This window comes from Anabrus simplex, chromosome 10 (genome assembly GCF_040414725.1).
Source record: "Anabrus simplex isolate iqAnaSimp1 chromosome 10, ASM4041472v1, whole genome shotgun sequence".
Taxonomy (NCBI): domain Eukaryota; kingdom Metazoa; phylum Arthropoda; class Insecta; order Orthoptera; family Tettigoniidae; genus Anabrus; species Anabrus simplex.
This window is the reverse complement of record NC_090274.1, coordinates 127,065,556-127,078,496: the sequence shown is the minus strand read 5'-3', so window position 1 is coordinate 127,078,496 and position 12,941 is coordinate 127,065,556. Positions and strand designations below refer to the sequence as shown.

The following is a 12,941-nucleotide window of genomic DNA, read 5'->3' as shown; positions in this document are numbered from 1 at the left end:
AAGTCTGCAAAGAATTTATCTGAGCTACTTGAGCATTAACAAAAACATCACTATTCAAATCAAATTTATGAATAATATAATCACAAACTGCAATAAAATAATTCCTGGCATGTAAATAAAAGTTTTTCTTCTCCTCAGGTGCCAGATTTTCTACAAGACAAGATGTTGAACAGCCAATTACTAAATCATCACCAGCTTTCTGATTCTCTCTCATGTGATAGACCACTTCTAAACTGTAGGATATTTTTTTATAACCACTGGCTTAACAAACCTACACAGAATGTCCTTCAACATATCTGTCAGCATTGATCTTACGACATGAATGTGAGGTGCTTGCGACTGAAGAACTTTATTAGTTTTCTCAAATGTAGGGATGATAAATGCCAGAAATGAGCAAAATGCTTTATTAAAGTTTGAAGACAGAAAAAGAAATAGTCTCTCCTCTCGTGAAATACTAGCAGTGCAACTAGACTCCTTTATTTTCTTCACAGATGGAGATGAACTACTTTCCACCTTCCTTTTTCCAGAAACAACAGAAGCTTGGTCTTGTACTCTACTGACACAAGGACCACGTTCCATTTCTGTATCTTCATGTGCCTTTAGCTTGGGAATTTGGAAATACTTCAAAGATGTGTCTGTGCCACTGGACCGCTTTACCTCATCCTTAAAAAACTCTGAAGTGGCTCCCACTCTGAAATCAATCTTTCCAAACATTTCCCCAAAGATAACCAGCGTGTACACACATGCTTTAATATTTTTCTAACATCAGTTTGGTACAAAGCTTGATACATTTTGAGATGATTTTTTCTTTTTGAGCTTTTGTCTAAATAATAATAAATATCAATTAGCATCTCATCAATTTTGACAGGAAGGAAGTCTGCACCCTTCATGGCAGCCAAATTAATCAAATGACATGGGCATCCCATAATAATAATGTTTTCGCACTGCTCTCTTAGTTTAGCAGCAACACCGTTTTCTCTTCCCATCATAACAGGAGCATTATCTGCGCTAAAAGCTATACAGTTTGCCATCGGAACGTCATATCTTTTCAGAACATCCAGAAGCAAATTAGCAATATTAATACCAGTAGAATTGCCTTCCAAATTTTCCATGGAGAGCAAACAATTTTCAATCTTTTTCAATTCTTTGTTGAAAAACGAGACGAGGATAGGATAGAGCTTACTATCTTTATCATTGCTACCATCAGTTGAAATCGCAAAAGGTTCAGTCTTTAAAGTTTGAATCACCTTCTCTATCTGCATCACAGGCCATTTTATTAATTATGGCAGATAGCACACGCATATTTCTTTGCAATGTCTAAATCTGGGAACATCTTTCTGAACAATAGCCCTGCGTGATCAGAACAAGACAATGCAAGGTTATGTTCGACAATGAACGCCGTGAACAAACATTCTGCTCGAGTGACTGCATCATCTTCCTTCCCACCTACAAAAAAAAAAAAAAAGACTTGATTTTTTGTTCCTCTCGAGACAGCTAGCACTATCTTTGTGTTTCTGTGTGACACTGTGAGCTACAATATCTGTTTTCCCTCCATGTGAGATATTAATATCACACCGACACACGAAACAAAATGCATAACAGTTTCCTTTATTAGACTGTAAAATGAACGGAAATTCAGTTTTATAGGTATCCCTGAACACTTGGAGATAGCGTTCGTTATGTTTTGCAGTCACCATGTGAAGAGAAAATACTACAGTCACCGACACAACTCTCTGAAATACACTCAAGTCATTACAATCATGAACTCTGATCAACACAAAAGCACTGACATACGCGAAACTACCACATACAAAACAGATCAATATGTCTCGTACATTATTAACATATGACTTCGACAGGGGGAAAAGCACAGAACTGCAAGAAAAAACACGTGGTCTAAAACTACAACGAAACTACACACAGAAACGAGTGCACGAACCACACAATAACAAACTCACTCTTTCGTCCCGATCAACGGAGTCCCTAGCGGTCGCTAGTGCGCATGACCTTCTCTGACTCGTAGGACGATTGCCGTCCTGAATTCCCACCTGAACAGCACACACGCTGCTGTACTGAGCGGGAAATACGATACACGAAGGCGATGGATGATCCGCCCGCCAAATAAAGCATCAAATACCAGTAAATATGCTTAAAAATGAGGTTGTGTAAATTACACAAGCACATAAGAATTCGTCCTAGGGGAAGAGTACTGACCGTGCTGGAGGTTATATTGGTCAAAAATAGGAAGAAATAAAAATAAATCGGAAAAACGGATGACGAGTTAAAAATCGGAAAGTTCCCGGGTAAATTGGAAGGGTTGGCAGGTGTGTGTTAGGGATGAAGCTTCAGTGCTTTTGTTAAATTGTCACTTTAAAGAGCGACAAGCTTTTTGATGTTACCTACTTTGTACCTGATCTAACTAATTAGTTCTGTAACCCTGTTTTCGCAAGGCAAATTGATTGTTAAGATTTTTTACTTCTGAAAAGAAATCAAATGAAATATAACCTTTATTTTCAGACTCATTCTTCTGATTTTCAAAGATAGACTCATTCCAGCCCGCACCTTCTTTCACCTCTGCGTTCCACAGAATACTCCAGAACACTTATCACTGCAGACTGATTTATATACAGATTGAAGATAATTCTTCGCTCTCAGTATCTGATCCCGATCACCTTCAGAATATCGTGATTTATGAGTTTCATGTCCGTATTGACTGATTAAACATATAAGAAAGGATTTCCACCTTATCAATACTCTTTATTGTAAAAAAAAAAAAAAAATGTATCTTAGAGTACTGGTTTCGACCTATCTGGTCATCATCAGCTGAACATAGTTTGTACCTTTACATATATGTTAGGCAATAATTGACATTACTCTGTCTAAAGGGAGATGCCATGAGGAAACAACATATCTGAATGTGTCCAAGTTGGGCATGCTAAAAGTAAAATTGAATGTGTGTTATCATTTGGTACGTGGGTATAAAACTGTCTTCTTTAAGACTTAGAATTTGACTATGCAACTTATTCCAATTCTTAAATCTAAGTTGTATGTACAAATACAATAAACACATTAAAATACACTGAACACATTAAAATACACTGACTGACAGAGCAAATGCAACACCAAGAAGGAGTGGTTCGAAAGGGATGAAAGTTGGGGAAAAAACAGAGACGGCACGGACGAATAATTGATGTTTATTTCAAACCGATATGCAGGTTACACAATGCGCACGGCATCGACTCAGTAGGATGTAGGACCACCGCGAGCGGCGATGCACGCAGAAAGACGTCGAGGTACAGAGTCAATAAGAGTGCAGATGGTGTCCTGAGGGATGGTTCTCCATTCTCTGTCAACCATTTGCCACAGTTGGTCGTCCGTACGAGGCTGGGACAGAGTTTGCAAACGGCGTCCAATGAGATCCCACACGTGTTCGATTGGTGAGAGATCCGGAGAGTACGCTGGCCACAGAAGCATCTGTACACCTCGTAGAGCCTGTTGGGAGATGCGAGCAGTGTGTGGGCGGGCATTATCCTGCTGAAACAGAGCATTGGGCAGCCCCTGAAGGTACGGGAGTGCCACCGGCCGCAGCACATGCTGCACGTAGCGGTGGGCATTTAACGTGCCTTGAATACGTACTAGAGGTGACGTGGAATCATACGCAATAGCGCCCCAAACCATGATGCCGCGTTGTCTAGCGGTAGGGCGCTCCACAGTTACTGCCGGATTTGACCTTTCTCCACGCCGATGCCACACTCGTCTGCGGTGACTATCACTGACAGAACAGAAGCGTGACTCATCGGAGAACACGACGTTCCGCCATTCCCTCATCCAAGTCGCTCTAGCCCGGCACCATGCCAGGCGTGCACGTCTATGCTGTGGAGTCAATGGTAGTCTTCTGAGCGGACGCCGGGAGTGCAGGCCTCCTTCAACCAATCGACGGGAAACTGTTCTGGTCGATATTGGAACAGCCAGGGTGTCTTGCACATGCTGAAGAATGGCGGTTGACGTGGCGTGCGGGGCTGCCACCGCTTGGCGGCGGATGCGCCGATCCTCGCGTGCTGACGTCACTCGGGCTGCGCCTGGACCCCTCGCACGTGCCACATGTCCCTGTGCCAACCATCTTCGCCACAGGCGCTGCACCGTGGACACATCCCTATGGGTATCGGCTGCGATTTGACGAAGCGACCAACCTGCCCTTCTCAGCCCGATCACCATACCCCACGTAAAGTCGTCTGTCTGCTGGAAATGCCTCTGTTGACGGCGGCCTGGCATTCTTAGCTATACACGTGTCCTGTGGCACCCGACAACACGTTCTACAATGACTGTCGGCTGAGAAATCACGGTACGAAGTGGGCCATTCGCCAACGCCGTGTCCCATTTATCGTTCGCTACGTGCGCAGCACAGCGGCGCATTTCACATCATGAGCATACCTCAGTGACGTCAGTCTACCCTGCAATTGGCATAAAGTTCTGACCACTCCTTCTTGGTGTTGCATTTGCACTGTCAGTCAGTGTATATTAAAACAACATGTGTAAAAACACTTCATAGGTTTGAATATGCGTGTGTTGCATATCTCTTCATTTGACTCCTGTGTTAGAGCTTTTATCCATAGTTGTGCATCAATTGGTGCTTGTGATCGTAGGTAATGATGTGGGTCTCTTAAAATGTCCTATTATTTGCTTAAAAGATATCTTCATGTGTACATATAGTAAAACACTTTCGTTGTGTGGATAGAGGTAGATATGTGCAGCTCTACTGTAAGTGGAGTCTTGTTCTTTGAGTTAAAAGCAAATGATCATTCATGAGTGATTTTATACATGGCAAGCTCACAGATCGAATGCAACCCAGCCACAACAACAATAATAACTATAACACCAGCACACAGGTATAGATGAGGAAGGAGCCTCCACCATAATCTATGGAAACTTGAATGGAGTGTCTTAAATTGTTTAGGCTTAAACATCAATTTAATAACAATACCTCAATTACAATCTACACACACTTGGCTTCCACACTATCCTCCACAGATTACGATCAACATGCTAGCATCCAGTACGCTCCAACACCATCATGTTGGGCCACTACAACTTCACTTCACCAATAAGATTGATGATGACTCTTCCCGAGCCATGACACTCTGACCAGTTGTAGTGTACTTTGGCATTTAATTCCTCTGCTACGGACTACGCCAAATGTTAAATCAACATTTTATTTCACATGGCTAACATCACAAGCCAAAGATTTCGACCTGGTGTTCTTCATTTTCAAATTTACACTCCATTCAATTTCCATTTACGCCAGTAAAATTCACCATTTGCTTATTGAGAGCCAAATTCTCGAACCTGGGACTTCAACCAGATAACTTTTTCAGTTCACAACTACGCTCTTATAATGGAGCCTCATTTGGTATCTCCCAAAATGCCGGAATGTTTTTCCAATGTAATATTTGAATTCTGAAACCAAACCACTGCTGCTAGATACTGTGTAGTTACCTTGTCACAACTGATAATCATCAGCCAACGGCAGAAATGTAGTTATACGCATCTGGTGCAGGACAACTGCATTCTATTTCCTTAGACTGCTCCCATGTAAATATGATAATATAAATCTTAGTAATTACTTTTCCTAACATTTCTAATAGTGTAGTGTCAAAGTTATGAGCCTTACACAACTAGCAGTTGTAATACACATTAATACCAAGGATTGTACCTTTGTCACAAATAATGATCAGCAGTTAATGGCTGATATTGTTATTTTACGCAATGGTGCCGATTACTTGTATCTTTTTCCTTAGAATGCTCCCATGTAAATATGTCAATATAAATCTTTGTAATTACATTTCCTAACATTTCAAATGGTGTAGTGTCAGAATTTCAAGTCGGTCCTCTGGTGATGGACGCTGTTATATGCCTTGCTCCTACTCTAAATATGTTAATATTAATTCTTAGTAATTATACATACATACATACATACATAATCTTTAAAGACTGTTACGCCTTTCAGCGTTCAGTCTGCATGCCTCGGTGAATTTACTAAACGTTACCATAATCCTCTATTTGCACCTAGTGCTGTGCCTCTTTTAGTTCTATACCTCTTATCTTCAAATCGTTAGAAACTAAGTCTAACCATCATCGTCTTGGTCTCCCTCTACTTCTCTTACCCTCCATAACAGAGTCCATTATTCTCCTAGGTAACCTATCCTCCTCCATTCGCCTCACATGACCCCACCACCAATGCCGGTTTATGCGTACAGCTTCATCCATTGAGTTAATTCCTAAATTAGCCTTTATCTCCTCATTCCGAGTACCCTCTTGCCATTGTCCCCACCTGTTTGTACCAGCAATCATTCTCGCTACTTTCATGTCTGTTTCTTCTAACTTATGAATAAGATATCCTGAGTCCACCCAGCTTTTCGCTCCCGTAAAGCAAAGTTGGTCTGAAAACAGACCGATGTGAAGATAGTTTCGTCCGGGAGCTGACTTCCTTCTTACTGAATACTGTTGATAGCAACTGTGAGCTCACTGCATTAACTTTACTACACCTTGATTCAATCTCCCTTACTATATTACCATCCTGGGAGAACACACATCCTAAATACTTGAAATTATCGACCTGTTCTAGCTTTGTATTTATTTATTTATTTATTTATTTATTTATTTATTTATTTATTTATTGTCTTGTTTTATATGGCAGGACTCAGGCTATGAAGCCTGCTATTCTGTCCGACCATACATACACCTACATGAAGAGTTAAATATACACTAAATTATCTACAGTTTAATATCTTAAGGTATCAATTAAATGTTTTAATTAATCTAATACTTAGCTATGATCTAATCCTACTATGTTATAAGAAATTATTATTATTTATTAACCAGGTCTGACAGAGTTCCTTAAAGCGGAGGTGGTTTGACACGCTCCTAATTTCAGCAGGTAGGGAATTCAAAATTCGGCTGGCAGCGACTATAAATGATCTACTGTAGCCAGTTGAGCGGTGAATGGGAATGCTTAGTACTGCGGTGGATGATGATCTGGTAGGAATACTAGAAGGTGATGCTAGGTAATGGAATTGTGTGGCAAGGTATTCAGGTGTGTTAGGGTTCAGTATACGATGTAACAGGGAAAGAGTGTGTACATTTCATCGCTCTCTTAAGCGTAGCAATGAAAGCCTACCAAATGCGGGAGAAATATGGCTAAACCTTGGTATATCTGAAATAAATCGAACGCATGCGTTATGTGCCTTTCGGAACTTGATGGAAAATCTGACATTCAATTCTGTTGAATTTCTTACCTACTGACATTAATTTATTCTTCGAGAGGCTAATTTTCATGCCATACTCATTGCACCTATTTTCAAGTTCCAAGATATTAGACTGCAGCCTTTCAGCAAAATCTGCCATTAAGACCAAGTCGTCAGCATAGACTAGACTGCTTACCACATTTCCACCTAACTGAATCCCTCCCTGCCATTTTATACCTTTCAGCAGATGATCCATGTAAACTATGAACAGCAGAGGTGAAAGATAACAGCCTTGTCTAACTCCTGTAAGTACCCTGAACCAAGAACTCATTCTACCATAAATTCTCACTGAAGCCCAATTGTCAACATAAATGCCTTTGATTGATTTTAATAATCTACCTTTAATTCCATAGTCCCCCAGTATGGCGAACATCTTTTCCTTCGGTACCCTGTCATATGCTTCCTCTATATCTTTGAAACATAAACACAACTGCCTATTCCTCTCGTAGCATTTTTCAATTACCTGGGGCATACTGAAAATCTGATCCTGACAGCCCCTCTGTGGTCTGAAACCACACTGGTTTTCATCCAACTTCCTCTCAACGACTGATCGCACCCTCCGTTACAAAATGCCAGTGAATACTTTGCCTGGTATACTAATCAATGAGATAACTCGATAGTTGTTGCAATCCTTCCTGTTCCTGTGCTTATACAGGGTGATTAAATTGAAAAGTGCAGAGCAGAGTGCCGAGGATTAGGCACGCTGGGAAGCGGAGACAGCGAGCTCAGTGCATGCCATGACAAGCAGGCATAGTCGGCTCAAAGAAGCACCATGATTACGCCTATAGAAACTAAACGAAACTGAACTCACCGGCTACATAGATGCTCTGGACAAATAAGTAAATGAATAAACAAATAAATAAATCAACTAGAAAATTAAACTGAACTCGCCAGTAATAAATAAATATATGAACAAATAAATAAATAAATAAATCAACTAGGAAATTAAACTGAACTCACCAGTATTTACAGATGATGCTGAAAATGATCACCTTCAGCTGCAATGCAAGCTTCACATCTTGTAATGAGGTTTCAAAACACACTTTGTAGTTCATGGACACCGATAGAACGCACAATGTTCCTAATTTCAGTTCTTAATTCTTCTGCAGTTCGAGGATTATTCCTGTAAACTTTTCCTTTAAGATTTCCCCACAGATAAAAATCACATGTGCTTAAATCAGGCGAACGAGGGGGCCATATGCCTTTACTGATGATCTGATCATCATCGAACATTTCCCGTAACCGTTGCATAGAGCAACGCGCCGTATGGGCTGTTGCACTATCCTGCTGAAAATAGCCGTACCTTTTCTCCTCTTCAGTCAGTTCAGCAAAAAATGTTTCCAGAATGTTGTGAATATAACAGTCGGAAGTAATCGTGTCCTGAAAAAAATATCGGACTGATAATTCGTCGGGCACTGATAGCGCACCACACACCCACCTTCACATTGTGCAGAGGTCACAGCTGTAAAATGTGCGGGTTGTCTGTATCCCAGATTCTATTGTTCTGTGAACTGACATATCCACTCGCATGAAACCAGGTTTCGTCGCTCATAAAAAGAAAGTTAGGATCCACAATATCGTCGTGGACACTATTTATTAGCCAATTGCAAAATTGTATTATTGCATTGAAATCTGTAGGCAGTATGTTATGGACTGAATGAGTCCGATAAGATCGTAAATGTAACAATTTTGTTGCATTATGTGCTGAAGAAGGTGAAATACAACTTTCCTGAGCTACTCTCTGAAGCGACTTATGTGGACTGACCTGGAGTCTTGCCTGTATATCTTCTAATCTCCCCCATGTGAGAGCTGTTCTCCTTCACTTCTTTTTCTTATTGCTTACGGAACCAGTAGGCCCTACTACGCCACTTGTAAACGAGCTGATGCACGTACCGTTTTGATGGTACTGTCGCACCGGGAAATTGTCTACAGAATTTTCGAAGGCACCTTTTAACTGGTTTCTTCTTCTTGTGCAAATAACACTCGACCAAAAACATTCTTTGCTCTATAGTGTATTTAACCATCGTGATAATAATCTCACAACACACCTTAAAAGTCTAATATTTTCTAACTAACTGAGGGACAGAGTGCTAAACAGATGCGCGCTGCAGTGAACACTTCTTATCTCGCCGTGTTGACAGAAGACATCCGGCGCTTGCTCGGGACTTCCCACGGCATGCGAGAAGTGTGAACACCTAAATTATTGTCCCTCTAGATAGGTGCAATTACGGCTTTTGTCCAGTCTGAAAGTACCTTGCCAACACCCCATGCTAATCTTACTACTCTATGAAGCCATTTCATGCCTGCCTTCCCATGCTGCTTTATGACAATGGAGTTTATTTACCATCCTTTCCACTTCCTTAAGCATAATTTCACCAACATTATTTTCCTCCTCCCCATGTACCCATCAAGTACACTTTATAATCTCCTATCTCTTCCTCGTTAACTCCCCTTACACGAATATCACTTACTCCAAGCACATCCAGATGCATCCTCTTTGCTGACTCAACCAGTTCTACTTTCTTTCTTCCATAAGCCCCATTAATATTGATAGCTCCCCATCGAATTCCATTTCGTTCGCCAAGTTGTTTCCAAGGAGTCCCTCGCTTGTGAAATGAGAGTGGAACTCCGTTACTCCCATAGGTCCGAAGCCTGCTTAAAATGTTCTGAGCTTGGTAAATTCATGAAGCAGAATGCTACCCTACTTGCACATAGTCCAAGTGAGGATCTCTCCTCTAACGGGTTATGGACAACCGATGAATTATATAGTCCTAGCTGCCTGAGCACAAGGAGAGCCATGACTCAGAATATGTCCGAGATGCCCACTCCCATTCCATAGCAACTCGTATCCCGACTCTCAGGACCACTTACTAGGCAACTCAGCCGTTGCCCGTGCTTCACGAACTAGGACGTGACTACAGTAACCCAGGTAGGTACCTGATTTAACCTTGAGGAGGTACAGTGACTCGTGATGCCTTCTATAAAAGGCGAAACATGTCTCTCATTCTTATGGTAATAATGATAAATTCCTAATTGTTAAAAATTTTAATGTATTGAATAGGTGATATTATTAATAAAATATTTAGCATCCTACCCTGTGTCATTTCTTTTATGTAAAGATGTAGGCTGTTGAGTTCATAAGACAGTGCATACTGCTTGAATTGTACAATGTAGGTTGTGCCTTTGATAGGCCTGGAAATTTCTGGAAATAAATTCCTAAGTTTCATAGAACAAAGACGCTCTTTCTAGTAATGTAACTGTTGTATGGTGCCTCTGGAAGACCGTAGTGTCATAAGGGTTGGGGAGTGGTCTCCTGGATTAATTTTTAGAGCAAAGAAGCTCTGATTTTGATGTAAAAGAACTTGGGAGACCCGTCTCCTTCGCTGTTAGTTAATGGGAGCAGTTGTGCTCATGTAACATTAGTAACTAGGGAGCTGAAGCTCAAGTTTGCTAATTTGTCATTAGTTGATTGTTCTGATTTTCTAAATGTTGTCACCTAACCTGTAAGCAAAATGTTGGTACCTGAAATTGTAAAGTCTAACTTTGAAAAAAAAAAAAAAAGAAGGAAATATAACCTTAATTTTAAAGTTTTAAATTAATCTTCTAATTACCTTCTATCGACCCATTCATGCCCGCAACTTCTTTCACCTCTGTCCACCACGATATCTCCGTAACAATAATAATAATAATATCCAACCACTGTGAGGAAAGACTCATTTCCAGGAATGGAGCTCTCTAGCAGGCTATCCACCATATAGTAGAACATGATACAAGCACAAGCAATAAGCAAATACTAGCGAGTTACTTAAACTGATATGAATTGATTATGCTGACTAGAAAGTGCTACAAGTTTTTCCAGCATATGTTGACTAACTAGCATCTGTTAGTTGCACAAAGCACGCTGGATACATGTAATGAGAAGTGTTCTTTCTACCCACAAGGGAAACTTGATGGCACTGATCAATGCACAGTGGTTCCATTCAAAACCACTCGAACGAGTTACAAGGAGTATAACCATTATAAAATATCAAAGCCATCTTAGTAACAGTGCTGATGATAGTATTTTTTATATCAGCACAAGTCTCCCAAGCAGTTTTCAGAACTAGGTCTACTGAAATTATTTGCATTCCTAGCACTCAGTGATCTGATGAGTATAACAGATGAATATTTCTTTTACAATTTACTTTACACACATAGGTCTTACGGTGATGATGGGATAGGGCAGGGTTGGGAGTGGGAAGGAAGCGACCATGGCCTTAATTAAGGTACAGCCTTTGCCTGGTGTGAAAACAGGAAATCATCTTCAGGGCTGTCGACAGTGGGGTTCGAAGTCACTATCTCCCAAATGCAAGCTGGATAGCTATGTGACCCAAACCATGCAGCCACTTGTTGAGTCATAACAGATTAAAGTGGGCTACTTGTATAACATGACACAACACTACCTTGCCTCTGGGTAGAGGAGTGAAGGCAGTGGGGAACATCAATGTTGTTACTGTGCTCCCAACTGTATCCAACACTAATCCAGAAAAGTTGGCCTGATTTCACTTGTTACTGCTAGTGAAAAGCTGTGTGGATGAAATCTACTGTCGCATAGAGGTTCACAGTTACATTCAATACACTCAACTTGTTGCCATAAGCATCTCTCGCAGACAGTAAGCAAGTGACCGTGAATTCCTATTTTCCGAATTAAGGTGCTGTATTATGTCTATGGTGCCCCAGTAACTTACTTTACTGAATATTAGAAACTAATTTTGGACTACACTGTAGAACAAATTTTAAAATGGATGGCCGAATATGAACATTTCAACAGCATCTATCATATTAGTTCTGAGCAGACCCATTATATCCGATTATTCCTTCGGATTCTAAATTCCAACATAATACGTGACATTCCACGAAAGAGTTCAATCTATCTACAAGTGAGAAACTTGTGGAAATTAAGTCTATTCACGAAATGTACTTACCAGCACTATAGAGACAAGAACTTGGCAAGGTGATGGCCTATTCTTTTCCTGAACGAAACTAATAACTTACATTTAAAATCTACCTGACGTCTTCGTGCTTGCTCGGTCGCGCTTATGACCAATAACAACTAAAGAATGTTTATTTACAAGTGCAAACATAGAATGTTTATGAGCAGATGGAACTATCCCATCCGTCAGAGTCTGTTGAATAAATTTTCCCCACTGTCCATCTGAAAATGCCCCTCCTACATAGGTCATTCTTCCGAAACAAGGTTGTTGGTTATACAAGCATAATCTTGTAGGCTCAAAGCATTATGAGCAACGAGAGTTATAAATAACGAAGGATTACGTGTAAGCCTGTCATTACACCACCTCCCTGCACGAAAGTAAACAACTTGCGAATTGCGAGGTAATTGTACGCATTCGTAGTCCAAGGAGCACAGAGGGGACCTTTAATGGCTTATCAACTACAGATCAAAGAGTGATTTTCACTTTATCTAGGGATCAGGGTACTCATACCAAATACAGTAGAGACCATACGCGACACTTCCGAATTTAGCCTTGTTAAAATGGGAGACAATTCGCAAGTGGCGCTCCTAGTGGCATGACCTGGAAATTCGCGCTAAATTCAAATTGATTCAAATATCAATGGAAATATATACATGGAAATGGATAA

At 40.6% G+C, this 12,941-nt stretch overlaps 1 protein-coding gene across 5 annotated transcripts in view; it reads right to left on the bottom strand.

Annotated features, from left to right (window-relative positions):
* The window catches only part of LOC136882374 (dynein light chain Tctex-type protein 2B), a 165,615-nt gene extending 152,979 nt beyond the window's left edge, over positions 1-12,636 (bottom strand). The window contains exon 1 of one of the 5 annotated variants that reach the window (XM_067154993.2): positions 12,266-12,636. The gene's annotated coding sequence lies outside the window, so the exon portion shown is untranslated. Of the gene's footprint in view, positions 1-8,261; positions 8,930-12,265 lie in introns of those variants that run through there. The other 4 variants (XM_067154994.2, XM_067154997.2, XM_067154996.2 and 1 more) reach the window with 4 other exon arrangements.
* Positions 12,637-12,941: the final 305 nt, after the last annotated feature.